This window comes from Lycium barbarum, chromosome 10, assembly GCF_019175385.1.
Source record: "Lycium barbarum isolate Lr01 chromosome 10, ASM1917538v2, whole genome shotgun sequence".
Taxonomy (NCBI): domain Eukaryota; kingdom Viridiplantae; phylum Streptophyta; class Magnoliopsida; order Solanales; family Solanaceae; genus Lycium; species Lycium barbarum.
The window spans coordinates 28,032,798-28,053,265 of NC_083346.1; the positions used below are offsets into that span (position 1 = coordinate 28,032,798).

A 20,468-nucleotide genomic window follows, 5' to 3' on the forward strand; every position below is an offset into this window, starting at 1 on the left:
AACACTTAATAGGGGTAAAGATAAGGTAAATTATTTCTTAATTTAATAAGTGAACATTTTTTTTGACCCAAAAAAAAAAAGCTAAGTGAACACTTTTTTTTCCGGAGGAAGTATCAATTATTTCTATCTTTTCTTAAATTTTCACGCTCTTTCTTATAGTCCTATCAAACAAATGGATCGATATCTTTATTATTTATTCATCTACCTTTCTTTATTCATATACTCTTCTGTCCTTTCACAAATTTATATGGCTGGCTCTTTCTTTTGCCATTAATCCATGTACTCCTCAACCAAAACAACAAGGAAAAAGAAATCCTTGTACTCCAGAACAAAATTTTAAATATGTGAAAGTTTTCATTTCACATTTCAAACAATTAAATCAAACCCCAAAGGATAGCAAAAAGATAAATTTTGAATAAGAAACTCACACGAAATTTATATTTGCGATATTCGCCGGTAGACACCAATGCGACAATAAAACTACTCCCTCCGTCTCTAAAATATTGTCTTGATTCGAATTATGAGGGTCAAACTAACTAATAATCGTTGTAAATTCAGACGTAAAATCTTTAATTTTTTTGAAATAAAAATTACATATTTAAAAACTAATTAAAAAGTATTATAAGTCACAATAGTTAACAATTCAAAATATTTAGAAAGTATTTGAAAAAATTATCGTCAGAGAAAATATCTTTGACTGTCCAAATAGTAACTAAGATAGTCTTCACCAAATTAAAGTCACATAACTATATTTTCCAAACAAGAAAATCACAAAAACTTTCACCTTACTACAAGAAAGTCACAATTGCTTGAAAACCCAACCTTCCAATTAGTGATAAATTTTCACTCTACATTTTAACTTTTTATTTTATTTTTAATCTAACAAGTACGGATCCTATTAACAGAGGATCGACTTGACCCAATTTTTTAACCTTTCGATAAGTGATAGATAATCCATCAAAAAAGTTATAATTAATATAACTATTTATAAAAATTTATCCGTCTTTTAGAAATTTTTAGGAAAAACAGAAAAAAATCTGGATTAATATTATCCATTTACGTCTATTTGATTTTGATAAAAGAAAAGCAAGACTATGAAAAGAGAAGTGGAGACAAAATATAGAAGAGGATCGGAGAATTTGAGGAAATGAAGCTAAGAGAGAGAGAGTGGTGACAAGGGTACCCACAAAACACTTGTCAAAAGCAAAGGGTGCCTGGTTTCAGGAAAGAGGCGAAGGAGAAACAAAAGCACCAAGGAGAAGGATGGGTAATAGAAATGGGGCCCATACACCCACCATAAAACTTTTCATTGCAAAATGGACTTCGTTTACTTGCAAATATTTTTCAAAAAAGCAGCGAAACAGGACACTATATCTGAGACCCACTCTGTAATTTCCCTGGCCTTCTCATTCATTTTCTTGAATGCCTAAAGCAGTGCAATAGAAGATTTAAGAGTATATAGCGGAAAACCAAGAAGCATGATACCTCCTTGCAAAGTATAGAGCTGCTTGAGTTAAAAACTTAGAAAAGCCATGCCAAACTATAGAACTGCACCACACCAAATTCATGCGTAATTCAATTAAGTAATTATAAGAAGTAAGAGTGCCACTAAAATCAAGTCATCGGACTCGATGGTAAAATTCTGCCATTAATTGCATAAGCAGTTCTAGTTCCAGTGCCAAGCTGCATGTGTTCGTTCACATTACAAAAATGGTTAGTTAGATTGGAAGGTGGAAGAATGTAAAATAAAGGCGTAACACATATACAAGTAAAATTTCATTTAACCTAATTGCATCACAGCTTATGTCACCAAAAGAAGCCAAATTAATGAAAGACGAAGAAAATGTGAAAACGATGGAAGAGCAAGGCAGTAAGCACAAAAATATAAGATATTAGTCATAAAGTAGACACATGCCATATTGCCATACAAACCTCAAATGCATGTTTTATACCAAGTCTTGGGCTTGGAAGAAAAGAATTGATAAACCATATAGTTCCATGTTGAAGGTGATTCTACACTCCTTTAAAAGGTACCTATCCAAATCTATAAATCAGTCATTGGGTAAACAAACTATTAGAACAAATAAACTCCTTTTACAACAATCTTTATGTAGATGAACCATTGGTAATAAGTGTGGAAAGCAACAAAAAACACAACAGAAAGGACCACAACACTTAAGTAATTGTACCTGCTTGCAGTCGCAGCACGAATACACACTAGTAACCACAAGCATCTTAGGTAAAAAAGGTAGGTTGACAATGACACTAAAAACTCATTGGACATACTTTAGGTGTGTACATCTGCTTACAGAATTAGATAGCGAATCTGCAACCAAGAAAGCTTTAGGATTTGTATTTCTACTTCAGTTCGTGGTGAGTTTTTTGGCTGCTTCTTTTGCTGTAGGGTGGGTGGGTGGATGGACGTTGAATATTGGCAATTCCCTATTCTGATGGTGGAGCACAATCATTTGCTCCGTACATTTTCATCAAAAGTTTAAACTTAAGTTGTTGAATGGACAAAAAGTGTTCACTTCTGCAAACATAACAACCAAATCTAAAAGTTTTTCATTAGCAACACTGCTCACATCATTCTATATGATCTAAAAACATTTCTGCGGAAATGATGCTATGCTGAAGCAAAGAGGAAAATTTAATTGTTAATCAGTAAAACAAAATCAACCAAAAAGTTCAATGAGACTGCAATTAGAAACTCTAAATTTGTTTAGCAGTGAGAATGGTGATTATAATATTCACATCGTCAATTCACCAACTTGTGCCATGCTTTCAATTCGTTGCACATTCTAATGTTCTATATTCATTACTTTGGCTTCCGCAACTTCTTGAATGTGATGAAACCCTCCAGAAACTTGTTTATCTCCAACCTAAGATGATTCCACAAATATTAACAGTTCATATCAATTAAACAGAGCTGAAATAACCAAAATCTTACACATATCTAGCACCTCTATAAAAGATTTGATATTCCCTCCGTGTCAATTTATGTGAACATATTTCTTTTTTAATCCGTGTATAAAAATGACTCTTTTCATATTTGAAAACAATTTATCTTTATGCAATGATTTATAACCACACATAATATATGTGCCTCATTTTACACTATAAGATTAAAAATCTTCTTTATTTAAAAAAAAAAAATTATTCAATTAAATGAGTTCACATAAATTAAATCAGAGGGAGTTTATGATTGCATAGAGAGAATTAAAATAAGAGAAAATTGTTTACGATTGAAAAGGACAAGCAATTTGGTGTGCTTTATCATAAACACGTGGAAAGGCATAGAATGATTCTTCTCATTTGCCGGACTAACATTGCCCCAAAAGTTATTTGGGCTGAATTGGATTGGGTTGAAATGGACTAAACATGGGCTGGGTCATGACCCGCCCAATTTGATCCAGTTTTTTTTGAAGGGTCTATTTTCTAAAAAAATATTTTTTTGAAAAATATTTTCTAGAAATGCATTTTTCCTGAAAAATATTTTCCTGAAAATTATTTTTACGAATTTTTCGTGGAAAATATTTTTTAAGAAAAACAATTTTCGTGGTAAATATTTTTCGAGAAAAAAAAATTTCGTGAAAAATATTTCCCTTCATATTGAACACACCACAAACTTATAAGATACATGATACAAAAAAAGTGTATATATTAAACAAATAAATTAAATCTCAAGCAATAAACCCAAATTTAAGTAAAAGGGCAGTCCGGTGCACTAAGCTCCCGCTATGCGCGGGGTCCGGGGAAGGGCTAGAATTGGGCTAGTGTTGGACTAAGTTGGAGATCACTTTAAAATAGGTTATATTGGATTGGGCTGAAATCAGCCCAATATAAAATTATTTTGAGCCCAACCCATAAAAGTTTGGGCGGATTGGACGGGTCATCACCTTTTGGGCCAAATTTGACACCTCTAGCCCAGACACCTATCTAGCATTGAAACATTTGAGGGTACGTAGTGTATTTACGATGTCACCCTTGGTCGTACCAAGGATTCACTCTTATTATTAAACTAGATGGCCTATGCCCGTGCTGCGCACGGGTCCAACATTTTCAGATTATAGTGTATTTATGTATATGTAGTTGTGTTTAGATAATGATAATATATATATACATACTATGTTCAAAATACGATTAATATAACATTGTAGTTTGTGCTCCGTATCTAAAATTTTATTTTATTCGTGTTTTCTACGAAAATTTATTAATACTTTTTAAAAGAGAAGATTTGTTTAAAAGAAAACTATTTTCTTCTCTTTGAGATAAAATAATAGCAATATTTAAGCATCAGTTGATACTTTCAATTTTAATTCGATTAATTTAAAAGTGTAAAATACTTATTATTTTTTATCAAATTTTGATTTGGATAATTCTAATTCAAATTATTAAATTAATTTTACATGTTTGAAACGAAACAAAGTAGAAATTAATTTTCTATTTAAAAGAAGAAATGCTATTTTTTAATTTTTGGTAAATATTCTCGGATTAACTCATTTTACTTGTCATGTTGTCTTTTGCATGGTTTTTTAAGGAAACGCGAATTGGAATTATAATTTGACTAATTTATCTTATTCATTATTTGATCTTCATTTGATATTAATCTCTTTTCACATTTATTAGAGTAAGAATAAAAATAAAAAAGTAATTAAATTGTATGTTATTTTTTAAATATATATATATATTTTAAGTATATTTATTTTAGTAAACATAATAAATATAATAAAGTATTTCTATCTACTTTATGGAAGAGTTGGGATAATATAAAGTATAAAACGTCATTTTTTTCCTTAAATAAAAAAGTGGGTGGGACCACAAAGGATTTTTTTTTACTCTTAAATAAAAAATAGGACCGAACACGGACGACGATGTTGCCTCTATAAACTGGCTCTTCTATATAGTAGTAATAGTAAAGTAATACATATAATTTTTTTTATCAAAATTTGATTTGGATAATTCTAATTCTAATTATTATATTAATTTTATATGTTTAAGATGAAACGAAGTAGAAATTTGATTTTCTATTTAAATGAAGAACTTCTATTTTTTAATTTTTAGTAAATATTTTTTGTTTAACTCATTTTACTTGTCATGTTGTTTTTTACATATTTTTTTAAGGAAACGTCAATTAGAATTATAATTTCACTAATTTACCTTATTAATTATTTGATCTCTATTTAATATTATTTTTTATTTTATGACATTAATATCTTTTCACATTTATTAGAGTAAGGAAAAAATGAAAAAGTAATTAAATTCTATCTTATTTTAATATATAAGTATTTTAAGTATGTTACTGTACAATAATTTCATGTGCTCCCACTAATGGGTTGACACGCATGTGGCAATGAATCCATCATTATTGATTTAATTGTTTGATTTTCTAAGCACTTTTTTTTAACATTGTTTATTTTTTTAATATGGGATTCATTTTTTTTAGTATTAGTTGTTGTTTAATATATATGGGGCCCACATTTTTTTCCGAAGAGTTTGGATGTGGTGGGTTACACTTTTTTTTTTTTTTTTAATACTGGTTGGTGTTTAATATGGGGCCATGAAGAACTTCTATTTTTTAATTTTTAGTAAATATTTTTTGTTTAACTCATTTTACTTGTCATGTTGTTTTTGTACACGGTTTTTAAGGAAACGTCAATTAGAATTATAATTTCACTAATTTAGCTTATTAATTATTTGATCTCCATGTAATATTACTTTTTCTTTTATGACATTAATCTCTTTTCACATTTATTAGAGTAAGGAAAAAATGAAAAAGTAATTAAATTCTATCTTATTTTAATATATAAGTATTTTAAGTATATTGTTGTACAATAATTTCATTTGCTCCCACTAATGGGTTGATATGGATGTGGCAATGAGTCCATCATTATTGACTTAATTGTTTGATTTTCTAAGCATTTGTTTTTTAACATTGTTTGTTTTATTAATATTGGATTCACCTTTTTTTTTTTTAATATTGCTTGATTCTATTAATATGGGGTCCACTTTTTTTCCCGTGAGTTTGGATGTGGTGAGTCCCACTTTTTTTTCTTGTTTTTTTATTGCTCGGTGTTATTTAGTATGGGGCCCACCCTTTTTTTTTAAGGGACAACAGACGATGAAGCATGGGTCTAAACACATGCTTTATATAGTTTCTTCTTCTTTTTATTTTTATTTTTTATATTGGTTGGTGTTGTTTAGTATGGGGCCCACCCTTTTGAACATTATTAGTTTGCACTATTTTTATGCATAATATATATATATATATATATATATATATGTATGTTCAAAACACGATTGATATAACATTGTAATTTATGATCCGTATCTAAAACTTTATTATATTAGTGTTTGCTAAGAATACAAAGTCTGAACTTTTTTTTTTTTTGACATTGTTTATTTTTTTAATATGGGATTAACTTTTTTTATATATATATATTGCTTGATTTTGTCAATATGGGATACTATGTTCAAAACACGATTAATATAACATTGTAGTTTGTGCTCCGTATTTAAAACTTTATTATATTAGTGTTTGCTACGGATACACATGGTGTTTAATATGGGGCTCACAATTGTTTTTTTAACATTGTTTATTTTTTAATACGGGATTCACTTTTTTTTTTTAATATTGCTTGATTTTGTTAATATGGGGTCCATTTTTTTTTCTCGTGAGTTTGGATGTGATGGGTTCCACTTTTTATGGGGGGGGGGGGGGGGGGGGGGCCCAAATTTTTTATTTTTTTTACAATTTTTTATTTTTTATTTTTGTGGGCCTGTCTAATATTGGGTGGGGGGGGGGGGGGGGAATTTTTTTTTTTTATGGGGGGGCCCAAAATTTTTTATTTATGGGGAGGGGCCCACGACGAACGACGAAGAGTGAGTAAAACTCACTCTTCTAAATAGTAGGAAAAAAAACTATAGTAATAATTTGATAAAGATCGAAGGTGGATTTGAACTAATTGGGAGTCAAAATGAAAAGCTGAAAATTGACTTGAAAAACATCAGGCTAGTAGGCTATATATATCACATTTATATTAGAGTCTGGCACTTTTGTAACCCAAAAAATAAAAAATTTGGAACCAAACTAACTTATTAAAAAAAAATCAAATTAGGCTTCACGCATAGATTCTGTGCGTGAAAGGGCCAAAGTGTACATTTACATTTTGTCCCTTTCACGCACAGATTCTGTGCATGAAACCCTTACCTAAAACCCCCGACCCAACCTTTATTCTTTCTCTTCTCTTTCATTTTCTCCATCTTCATCCTTTCAACACACTTTTGCACTTCCAAAAACATGTCTCAAAGTTTTGAAACTTCAATGTTTGCTATACAACCCGATATTTGCGAATGCAGTTATTACTGTAAACTAAAAATATCAAAGACCCAAGATAATCCGGATTGCCGTTTTTGGCGTTGTAAAGTGCCCGAAGTAAGTGTTTTTACATTTTTTAGTGTTTTTTTTCACGTTATCCATATATTTTACTTTAAAAAACTGATTTTCTCGTAATGTTTATAGGATATGGGCGGTTGCAAATACTTTCGGTGAGAAGATAGCATTCACGTGAATAAAACGGTGGCGTCGAAATTTAAAAATTCAGTTTTGGATAGAGATACCGCGACTTCACGTATCTCTAGAGATACCGCTAAGTTGGACTCGCAATTTAAGCTTGTGGAAGCTGAAGAAAAAATTGAAGGTTTGGAGGTGTTGACACCCAATTTTGTCCCTCCTTTATTCCAATTCATTTCCTTGGGTTTCTAAATTTATTAACGATCTAAATACTTTGTTTTCGCTACTATTTTCTATTTCTACTACTATTAATATCGTTACTTTCATGTTTATTATTTTTACTATCAATACTACTAGCATTACGTTATCACAAATTTTTTATAGTTCGTCATCATTTCATTTTCGGATTTGGACTCGTTAAATTAATTACAAGACAACACTTTGTTAAATCCTTATTTTTTTTACATATTAATTATTAATTGTCTTCACATAGTATATATTGTACTAGTTATTAAATTAGAAGCCCAAAAAATAATTAAAATAGAGGAGAAAGGATCAATATTTTTTCAGCCAATTAATGGCCCAAACGATCAAGCCCATTATCCATTTAAACAAATTAGCTCACCCAACCAGCCCAAAACAGATCAGCCCATTGCCCGTTTCTACCCGACCCGGCCCACGTATTAAAATTATTCATCATCATTCTTGAAACAAAACCTAATCCCTTCAACCAGCCGCTCTTCCTTTCCCTTTCCTCTCTCTCTTCACCCACAGCTTCTCTCTCCTTCACTCTCTCTCTCTCAATCGACGATTTTGGTAAAATCACATATCGTTTTCGCAAAAACCAGGCCATGCATGGCCATTTGAGGAAGAGGAATTAATGGACGACCCTTTTCCTCAGATTTTCAACGGTTGAAAGATTTGGGTTTTGTTTTCTTTCACTGTCATCTGCTCCCGATCTGAAACAACTTTAATGATTTTCGTCCATTTGTGAAAGGAAAATCTCGCTTTTATCAGCCTTTCCGATTTCTCGAGTACAAGTTTTTCAAAGGGACTTTTGTCTCCATCTTCTTGTTTTTTATTAAGGTCAGAATAAGCCCCCTAACGTTCTGATTTTTTAAACAAATTTGATTTCAAATCCCGACTAAAATTCGAACCATAGCAAAACCCTAGGGATTCTACTATAAATATTCATTTCGGGTTATTTTTTTGAGGGGGGACGGACATTGGAAAATTATTTGAGATAAATAGATTTTTTTTTCAAACAAAAGCATATTGTTTTTTGCTGATATCGAGATTTCGATTCGAAAGACTTTTTCGAGTTCGGGTTCGTCGGGTTCGAGCGTAAATCCGAGACTCCCACACCAATTCGCTGCACCAACAAAAGGTAATATCTGAGACCATTGCATTTTTAGTTCCTGAAATATATAATAGTGATGCTTGTTTAACTTGTTGGAAGCCATGGATTAGAATTTTGTTTCATCAGGTTTAAGTTTGTTTAGTTCTCTGTTTTGTTTAGTCAGTCGCTTATGGCAAAATATTATGTCGAAGTTCGGTTCAAAGTCATTTTCATGTAACCATGATATTAAGATCTCAGTAATAGCCTGTTTGTGCTTGGTTTATGATAGTTCGTACATGTTTGATTGTTATCTTAGTCTAAAATTAGCTAATTTGGTCATCTGTTTATGTAGGCAAGCCTATTTATTTTGTTTTTGTTGTTAAGTAGTAGAAGTGCTAGCATAGCTCACTTTTAGTTTAGTTATGTGTTTTCACTTGGTTTGTTTTCTGCTCATTTGTTAGTTAATGATGGTTAGTATGATCTCTTGATTCTCTGTATACGCTGCATATCATGATTGCTGCATCTATTTCTTTCTTCTTCTGAAATCTGTTCTTATACCCTCCAACTGAAGCTTTAAAAAAAAAAAAAAAAAAAACACCAAGTAGAACCAAGTATGTCTTTATTTGTGTAAGTGTTGATTTTCTGTTTGAGAATATAGGAGATATACCTAGATATACTAAATGTATATAGTTCCTATATTGTTTGTTTCTTTGGGCTATCTCCTTTATTTATTATTAGTTGGCTTTCTCTAAATCTTTCTTATTGCCCGAATGATAGTCAACACTTTTTCAGAACAAAAAATGCATCTCGATGATATGAATTGCTAGTTTCTCAAAACACTATTGTCATTTTCCTCACTGTATACCATGTTTAACCCCTTTCCTTTCCCCTGTACCTGTACATGTTTCTTCTTCAGAAAAATACTTGCATGTTGTCTTAAATGCACTGTATGAACCTGCAAAGGGGCTATTTCCCCTTAAATTATCAAGACCAAATCACTCGGCTTACATGTCCATTTGCTAAGAGAATCTGAAAGATTGCCCCCTTTCTGTCTGTACACATTCAGTGGACTACACCAAATGCTCATGACCTCATTATTAGACACTTGTTATAATGTTATTATTTGTTCTAACCAGATTAGTGCACTACTGTTTGTTGCCCCTTTCTGTGCGTATTTGATGCCTATCTTGACTAAGTATAAGTCCCCTTTGATAGCTTTAAATGAAGGTTGTGTATACGTTAAGTACATTAAGCGTATAAGCGCATGTATGATTTGTCTATTTTTAGTGTACACGGTAAGTATGTATTTTATATATCTTGATATACTTGGTGTATATTAGACTGGTTTGTGTTGATAAACGATATTCGTTTAAACTCTTCTTACTCTTATTTCCTTTTCTTTCTTTGCATGAACTGGGAATTTCGAATTCCAAACATCCTCGACTTGCTCGACGATCTTGCTGCCACATTCACGAGATAGTGTTGCTATCGCTGCTGTTTTCTCTGTGATGAATTGTCGCGTCTCTTAGGCAAACATTTGACATGATTAAGGCCTAAGCCTACTGCTTGCCATAAGCTGCTGTAGCGCCTTTTTTTCCCATGTTCGAGTTGCACAGGAAACGTTGACACTAGTTGAATGTTCCATTAGCTTGTTCCATTTTGTTGGTTTGTTTGCCTCTATTTGCTTGTGTGATATTTATTGAACAAGAAGACTAGCAATTGGCTTTATTTAGTCATGCTAAATTCATCTATAACTAGTAATTAAAGGAGTAATTTTAGAATATATAGCAATACACGTCCCCAACAGCAGTAACTAGAACATTAAAATCATGTTAAACAATTGGAGTTGCATGAGTTAAGATGCATTTTTAACCAGCTAAGTTTTTTCGAAATTTTTTTCCAGATAAGTTTAACATTCGGGTTTCATTAGGATCCAAAGTTGTTGAAATCTAATGAAATATTACCAAACTTTCCTAAGTCTTTAAACCAAAGTCAATTACTTCCTTTTGAGATATATAACTATTTTCCAGCAAGTTTAACTTTTCTCAACTATTGCACTTTTTTTATTTTAGCATTTTTATCATCTATGTATAAGTCTTATAACTTCCACTTGTATTTAGCATCAATTAATTATTTTCCTCTCAACACTTAGACTTTAAAAAATGATTATATTTTACACTTTTACTAGCCTTTAATTAAACTCTAAGTCCGGTCGGTTAACTATTATTAATGGGTCTTAAAGGATACCTAATACCTTCCCTTTAGACTAATTGAACCCTTACTTAGAATCTTAAGTTTCGTAGACCTTAAACGGAGTTAACTTTAAAAGTAACTTTAATGAACTTTAGGTGTCCTAATTCACCATAAATAATTAGATGGCGACTCCCTTGACTTTAATTAACCTCGGAATTACCGGGATGTTGTAAACTATTTTGACCCCGGTTAAAATAGGGTATAACAGGAGGTGTTGCTCACCGATTCCGAAAAAAAAAAATGAAATTTGCTGAAGGCTAAACTTAGAGAGGCTCAACATGAGAAAATAGCTTTGAAAGAAAAACTTAAATTGTGGAAGATTATTTGTGCTATGTTGCTGTTGTTCATTATTTATATGTGTTTTGTTTATTAAGTTTAATATTTCTATGGATTATGTTTTTTCACTAGTTATACCTTTTCCCCTATAATGTAATTCGTGCCCTTTATGTACTAATTTAGTTGTGTTTCTTTATTAAATTGTCAATTAATAATAGACTTTAACAATAAAAGCAAATTAAAAACATGCCAAACTAATTCAAATTGATGACTTCATCATAAAATAAAAATACAAATTAACAGCCTTAGTCTGAAATTTACATGACCCATAATCTAAGATAGTGAGCCTAAATAGACCCTAATCGTCATCAGAATAGAAGTCCTCAATATCATCCTCAGAATGATATTTGCGGTCTCTTAACGCACATCTTTTTTTTTTAGGAGATGTTAGTTCTCTATCGGTTGATGATGCTTGTTCTTCAGCCAACTTTAGCATGTAAAATCTACAACGTCTTGCCAGTATTCCGTTATTTTCTTTTCTAATCATTTGTACGGCCATCTCGCAAGTTGCTGGACCTCCTCGAGGCATGGTTGGTGAGTACCTTGTTGGGATTGGAGCGTTGAGATTTTCCAAGTCACGAACAAGATGTTCTGATTCGGCAATCCGATATGACCATTCTCGGCGTAAACCGCAATAATATTCTCGCGGATCTGAATATTTCACCCTGCAGAAATCACTATTACGCTCTACAAGAAGGTGCGGATTTAGCTCGTCTAGTTTGAAATCACTGGTGTCACTCGAAAAACTACTATGATTTGAACTTTCATCATCACTGTTATTTGGTTCTTTTGGAAGGAGTAAAGACCAAGCTGAGTTTCTACTACTCGACGTTGAATCTGGTGTAGTCTAATAACAAAAGAAAGGGCTACTTATATAATTGCAAACCCCCAAGTAACCTCGGGGGGGGGGGGGGGTCTTTATGACCCTACCTACTTACCTTATTATAAGAAAAATATTAATCTTCATCGGTCATTTCACAGTCCGAATCCCACTTGGATCTAAATCTTGTGCTACCATGTATACCATATTCTACCCTATGGTAACGTATTTGCATCTGATTGTTCTCTTCGCGAAAACGATTAAGAGCAAAATTAAACTCTTGTGGAGTTCCGCGAGGCATTGACATAGCACGTTTTTTGGGCGTTTAAGCCCTATTGAAGCTAACTTTTGCTCCAGTGCTTCAGCCTCCCTAACACACCAATTCCACCCCTCTCTCATTGTTTTATTGTATTTTTGATTGAATCTTTTGTTAGAGTTATTTGAGTAATGAAAATCATCATCATCTAGTTCCCATGTCCTACCCATTGCTTCAAATATTTTTGTTGGGGGTAAAACATGTAATAGAATCAAGATTTCCAAATTGGTTGTAGAATGTCATGATAACTCGTTTTAAAGTGAATACTAGTTGTTTGTCAATCATGTTATATATAGTACTGCATTTTTTGTCCGTTTATTTGAATTAAATTCATATTACGCAATGTTCTTGTGCGCAATAGGACATGATTTGACAACACATCATGCATGCCAATTTCAACTTTTTTATGACACTTAAAGGACCGATTGGACAACACAATGCTGAATTTTTGGCCGTTTATTTGCATTAAATTCATATTACGCAATGTTCTTATGCACAATAGGACATGATTTGACAACACATCATGCATGTCAATTTCAGCTTTTTTTATGATACCTAAATGACTGATTGGACAACACAATGCTGAATTTTTGACCGTTTATTTGAATTAAATTCATATTACGCAATGTTCTTGTGCGCAATAGGACATGATTTGACAACATATCATGCATGCCAATTTCAGCTTTTTTTATGACACCTAAAGGACCGATTGGACAACACAATGCTGAATTTTTGACCGTTTATTTGCATTAAATGCATATTACGCAATGTTCTTGTGCGCAATAGGACATGATTTGACAACGCATCATGCATGCCAATTTCAGCTTTTTTATGACACCTAAAGGACCGATTGGACAACACAATGCTAAATTTTTGACCGTTTATTTGGATTAAATTCATATTACGCAATGTTCTTGTACGCAATAGGGGTGCATATGAATCTATTTAAGAAGAATTTGGACGAGGTAAAAACTCATCCATTTCTTAAGTCATTCAAAAAAACCTATCCTAAGTCTTACAAAAAATGGCTCAAGATATTCCACCAGTTAAGGTTTCAATACATTGGGATGGTATTATCTTTGATGACAATAGTACAGTTCGTTACAATAAAAGACCAAACGTTCATGTTAAATGTCCACTTGAAATGTCTTATGAATCACTAGTCACTTACATATCTGAAAAAATGAAGGTTAGTCCAGATGAGTATGAAATCTCTATAACATGCAGATATCCACAATCAGTTTCCAATGGTATAATGTTTTATGATAGGCATCATGTCAATCATGATGATTCTTTAAGGGATTATTTGAATGCGCCAGAAGAATTAAAACATTTAGTCGCCCTTAATGTTCTGGAGATGTATGTTGAAAAGATACCCAGAGAGGTCCCGCAACAACAGCCCAGTCAAGCTAACACGTGTGGAGATTTTAGTTCTTACGGGGGTATTTTGAGTGGCCAGGTGCCGCTAGAAAATCTTACCCAACAATTTAATCAAACTTGGTAAATATGCATTCTTATATTATATTTGTGCAGTAGCACATGTTTATTGTATGTATTGATAAATAACCATTTTTAAATCTTTGTAGGGGTTATAGACCTGATACGAGTAATATCGGGCAGTCATCTCAATTTAGTGGAACAAGTCATTATTATCAGAACTCTCAGTCCAGTGGAGCGGATTTTTACAATAATTCTCAGTTCAGTGGAACTGATTATTATAATAATTCCCAGTTCGGTACAGCTGATTATTATCAAAACTCGCCAGTGGTACCAACTGTGGATGAAAGGCAATCCTCTCAGTTTAGTGGAGTTGATCATTCTCCACAGCATGCTCATAATCAATATGTGTAGGTTCATCACCTAGATGCTAAATAATTAAGGGAAAATACATAACCCCCCCCCCCCCCCCGACGTATAGCCAGATTAATTATGACGCACCCAACCTTTGCGGGTGACCTATTACCCCCCCCCCCCCCAGTCTTAATTTTTCTGTATTTTTGTACCATTTTTTGACTGACGTGGCAAAAAAAAAATTGAAGCCCAGTTGCACAGTGGAGAGTATTGCACACTCTCCGCCACATTGGTGCCACGCTGTTGCCACGTCACTGCCACTTTTCCTTTTTTTTTCCTTTGATTTTTCATTATATTTTCTTTATTAATTATATTTATTAATTATTAACGTCACAGCGGCGGCGGTGGTTACTACTGCTGCTGCGGTGTGGCGGCGGCGGCGGTGGTGGTTGCTGCTGCTGCTGCGTTATTGTTGCTGCTGCTGCGTTGCTGTTGCTGCTGCGATGTGGCGGCAGCGGTGGTTGCTGCTGCTGCTACGTTGTTGTTGTTGCTGCTGCTGCGTTGCTGCTGCTACTGCGGTATGGCGGCGGCGGCGGTGTGGCGGTGGTTGCTGCTGCTGCTGCGTTGTTGCTACTGTTGCTGCTGCTGCGGCGGTGGTTGAGGAGAAAGAAGAAGAAAGCGGAAAATAAATTGCATTTAACAATTAAAATGTGAAAGAGAGGGAGGGTGGGGGTGGGTGAAAGGATAAAATATAAATAAATTTTTAAAAATTAATTTTTATTAAAATATCTCGTTTGGACCATTTTCACTCGCCATAATTTTTTTTTTTGCCACGTCAGTCTAAAATGGTACTAAAATACTGAAAAATTAAGACTGGGGGGTAATAGGTCGCCCGCAAAGGTTGGGTGCGTCATAATTAATCTGGCTATACGTTGGGGTTTTTTTTTTATGTATTTTCCCAATAATTAATATATATATATATATATATATATATTTGTGAATTTCGAATTTAACATATGTTTTTTATCGTGTAAGAGTAGGCCTTTTTTAGATAGCGCTGATTGACCAAGTTATATGGATACATCAGAGAGTGATGGCGATGAACCAGTTAATAATGCAGAGGTAACCGATGATGAAGATAGTGAAGGGGATCAAAATACGCATTGTAGTCCCCAAAACCAACCAGAACCAACTCAACAACACGTACCACCTCCGATGGCCGAAAACCCAATTCCTGACAGCTCAATGCAATGGCATTCTGACTATATTCCATATCTTGACAGTCTCCAAGGTCGTGAGGATGCATTTGTCTTCACAAGAGATGATTATCAAAGTCACCAAAAAACGTGGATTGAACCAAAAAATCCCATAACTGATGAATGCGTCATTGCAAAGGGAATGCAGTTCACATCAAAAAAGATGTTGCAACGGGTTGTCAGAATGTATTGTGTAAAGGGTATGAGGGAGTTTAAGGTTGATGACTCAAACAAATCGATATGGAGGATGATTTGTAGGCGACATACTCAAGGCTGTCGGTGGTTGCTTCGGGAATTGCTAAGCCGGATGGTATGTGGGAAATCACAAAATTCCACTCGAAGCACACTTGTGATATGAGACAAAGTCGAGCAGATCATTGTAATCTAGATATAAACATGATTGCTCATGTGTTACTTAAACACATTGAGGAAACTCCAAGGTAATTTATCTGACCGTTTACATTATATATCTTATAGCAATTAAAATATCATTATTAAATGTTGTTTGTTTAAACATATGCAGGATGCCTATCAAAACTTGTATTGGCATGGTCCACTAAAAATATGGTAAAACCATAAGCAAGAGAAAGGGATTTCTCGGGCGTCGACGTGCTTTTGAAACGATCTTTGGAACTTGGGAATCCTCTTTTCAGGCGTTGCCGGGGTATATGGCGGCTCTACAACATGCTAATCCTGGCACTGTTGTACAATGGCGGCTTTTAGAGGGCAGAATTTTCGACTTCCTCTTTTGGGCATTCAAACCAAGTATTGATGGTTTTGCTCACTGCAAGAATGTGATATCGATAGATGGGACCCATGTGTATGGCCAATATGACATTAAGCTCCTAATTGCAGTAGGTATGGATGCCAATGGGTCAATATTCCCTCTTGCTTTCGCAATTGTCACCAACGAGAGCAACGAGACATGGGGGATGTTCTTGACTCATCTATAAACTCATGTTATTAAGGATCGTCAGGGCATATGTGTCATATCGGATCGTCATAAAGGCATATTGCACAATATGCGTTCTCTGGAAGGGTGACAGCCTCCACATGCTTACCATCGATATTGCTTAAGGCACTTAAAGGCTAATTTGCAAATAAATTTTGGAAATGGCACTGTAAATAAATTGATGTGGGGGGTTGCGATGCAACATCAACAAAGAAAATGGGCTGCAAAAATGGAGCTGCTAAGGGAAGTGAGTAAAAAGGCATATGTTTGGTTGATGAAATTAGAAGTTGAAAAATGGACTTTTTATGCTGATGGAGGAAGGAGATGGGGCATGCTCACAACGAACAGCTCGGAGTCTTTCAATGGACTCCTCAAATCTGCTCGAGGACTACCTGTCACCGCAATGGTAAGACTAACTTTCAGGCAGGTCGTGGAGCGATTTGCAGATAGGAGAAGGCAGGCCATAGCTATATTAGCCGACGAGGGAACATGGATGCCAAAGCCCTACAAAAAAATGGAGCAAAATAGAAAAAAGGCAGAGGGTCACCAAATAATCGAGTATGACGTCGTTCAACGAGTGTATGAAGTTAGAATAGGTTATTGCAACGACAAAGGAGGAAACAAACATATATCGTTACTGAGCGTACACAATCATGCACTTGTGGTAAGTGGCAAACGTACCACATGCCATGTTCTCATGCAGTCAAGTGCTTTGAGAGAACGGCCAGAAATGTAACTAATTATGCGGAGGAATATAAGGTCGTAAAATACCTTAAAGCATATTCCGGCCAATTGCGTCCCCTTGGTGATCAAGCTTATTGGCCAGTCGCGCCATTTTCTATGATTGCGAACAAGAACCATATCCATAAATTGGGAAAAAAACAAGCTAACCCATTATCACAATCAAATGGATATTAGCGAAAAGACTTGCTCTCGCAAGTGCTCGACATGTAAGCAATTTGGGCATGATAAGCGTTCATGTGGGCAAAACTCTCGTGGTGGCAGCACATCTGGAAGTAGAAGAGTGTCTAGAACTTGATTTTTTTTTAGTCTATTGTAATTTAATGATGTATTTCGTTGCTAATGGAATGAAATATTTTCAATTATTATGAACCTCTCGTATTGGATGAATTATTTTTAAATATTATATTTATTTTTGCACATTCAAAAAGTGCGGATTACACAATACAATAACAAAATAAAAAAGACATAAAAGAATCCGCACCCTATAAAATATGACACTTAAACCTAAATATAACAAGGTTTCAAACGTACTTCGGAGCACTTTACAACCCCTAAAACGACAATCCAAATGTATATGTATGCTTGATGTAATGAGCCAATATTATTGTACACTAAAAAAAATATTAAGTTCTATATAAAATATTTATATTCCGGTGTTTTGAAACGTGATTAATCTTCGGTCAAAGTACGCAAAAAACCTTGATTTTTGAGTTTGAGAAGAGAAAGAATGAAGGTTGGGTCGGGGGTTTTAGGTAAGGGTTTCACGCACAGAATCTGTACGTGAAGTCTAGTTTTTTTTTTTTTTTTTTTAATGGGTTAATTTGGTTTCAAATTTTTTTTTGTGGGTTACAAAAGTGCCGGATTCTTCATATCACTTGTACATTATATTTATAAAACGGATACACATTGCTCTGTAGTGATATATACCGCCACAAAACCATTCCTTTATTTTTATAAATCCTGCACCTGTCGCATCATCACCAAAATTTATCATAACCACCAGTTCTATATCACTTGTATATCATATATAAAATACTGACATACAATCTGGATATTGCTCTACAGTGATGTATATAGAAGAAAAAACACCACCACCTAGCGCCACAAAACCTCATTCCCTTAATTTTACATATTCTCCACCGCAACACCACCAAAAAAATTACCATAACAACCAAATGTTCCAACATAACAATACAAAATTTTATTTTTCTTAAACCTCGTTTTTGCTGCTGAAAACTACTACCACAATTGACAAACACCATTTCAATCCAAAATAGAAAAGAAAAGAAAAAAAAAAAGGGATGTAAGAAATTCACTACTTCATCTCCTAAAACCTTGTCGTCATATTCCTCACACAACACTCTCCATCTTTTCATAAACATGATTTATCCTATTTGAAATTAATTTCTTTTTTTCTTTTCCTGTTCTAGAGTACATAGATATGACAAATGAATCACGTGAAAAAGGAAAACGGGAGAAAGAGAGCGAGAGAGAGAGAGATCTGCTTCTAAAAGGAAGATTATGTAGGATGATGGATAAGGTTCATGTGAGACAGAGACCTCCCCGCTTATGTCGTTGAATGTAAGAGTTTTGAGTTAAAATTATCTGTTCATTTTGATCCCTTAAATATTACTCTGAGCATATTTAATCCCTTATTGATGGGTAGGTTTATTTTGGTCCCTTACATTAAGCATATTTAATCCCTTAACTAAGCTAAAGTGTGGCACTTTTGGTTCCCCTAATAGAACCCGTTTAAAAAGTAACAGTGCTAAACCTATGTGACACTCACGTGGCTTGTAAGAGGCTAAACCCATCGGACAAAAATATTAAACTCCTTCGCCTTTCTCCCCAACTTCATATGAAGAAACACTTCATCGGAAAAAGTCCTAGCCTCTCTGTATTCAATTGGCTGGAAGAAGAAGAAGCTGAATTTTTAAAACAAGCAGAAACTTTATCTAATATATTAAAATTTGCATCACGTGCTTTCGAAAAAAGTTGGAGCGGTTTCACCAATTAAAATAATTTATGACAGTTGCTAAAAAGAATTTTGATTTTTTTCATATTTAACAAAAACAACTTTATATTCAAATGCTTTCAAAATAAGTTACTCTAGAACTTATTGTTTGTTTCTTTGGGCTATCTCCTTTATTTATTATTAGTTGGCTTTCTCTAAATCTTTCTTATTGCCCGAATGATAGTCAACACTTTTTCAGAACAAAAAATGCATCTCGATGATATGAATTGCTAGTTTCTCAAAACACTATTGTCATTTTCCTCACTGTATACCATGTTTAACCCCTTTCCTTTCCCCTGTACCTGTACATGTTTCTTCTTCAGAAAAATACTTGCATGTTGTCTTAAATGCACTGTATGAACCTGCAAAGGGGCTATTTCCCCTTAAATTATCAAGACCAAATCACTCGGCTTACATGTCCATTTGCTAAGAGAATCTGAAAGATTGCCCCCTTTCTGTTTGTACACATTCAGTGGACTACACCAAATGCTCATGACCTCATTATTAGACACTTGTTATAATGTTATTATTTGTTCTAACCAGATTAGTGCACTACTGTTTGTTGCCCCTTTCTGTGCGTATTTGATGCCTATCTTGACTAAGTATAAGTCCCCTTTGATAGCTTTAAATGAAGGTTGTGTATACGTTAAGTACATTAAGCGTATAAGCGCATGTATGATTTGTCTATTTTTAGTGTACACGGTAAGTATGTATTTTATATATCTTGATATACTTGGTGTATATTAGACTGGTTTGTGTTGATAAACGATATTCGTTTAAACTCTTCTTACTCTTATTTCCTTTTCTTTCTTTGCATGAACTGGGAATTTCGAATTCCAAACATCCTCGACTTGCTCGACGATCTTGCTGCCACATTCACGAGATAGTGTTGCTATCGCTGCTGTTTTCTCTGTGATGAATTGTCGCGTCTCTTAGGCAAACATTTGACATGATTAAGGCCTAAGCCTACTGCTTGCCATAAGCTGCTGTAGCGCCTTTTTTTCCCATGTTCGAGTTGCACAGGAAACGTTGACACTAGTTGAATGTTCCATTAGCTTGTTCCATTTTGTTGGTTTGTTTGCCTCTATTTGCTTGTGTGATATTTATTGAACAAGAAGACTAGCAATTGGCTTT

General features: G+C 33.9%; 1 long non-coding RNA gene across 1 annotated transcript; it reads left to right on the forward strand.

Annotated features, from left to right (window-relative positions):
* The first annotated feature begins 8,256 nt into the window (after positions 1–8,256).
* LOC132614434 (uncharacterized) lies at positions 8,257–10,595 on the forward strand. Its single transcript, XR_009572298.1, has 2 exons — positions 8,257–8,900; positions 10,333–10,595. It is a non-coding gene; the product is annotated as an uncharacterized LOC132614434 (long non-coding RNA).
* Positions 10,596–20,468: the final 9,873 nt, after the last annotated feature.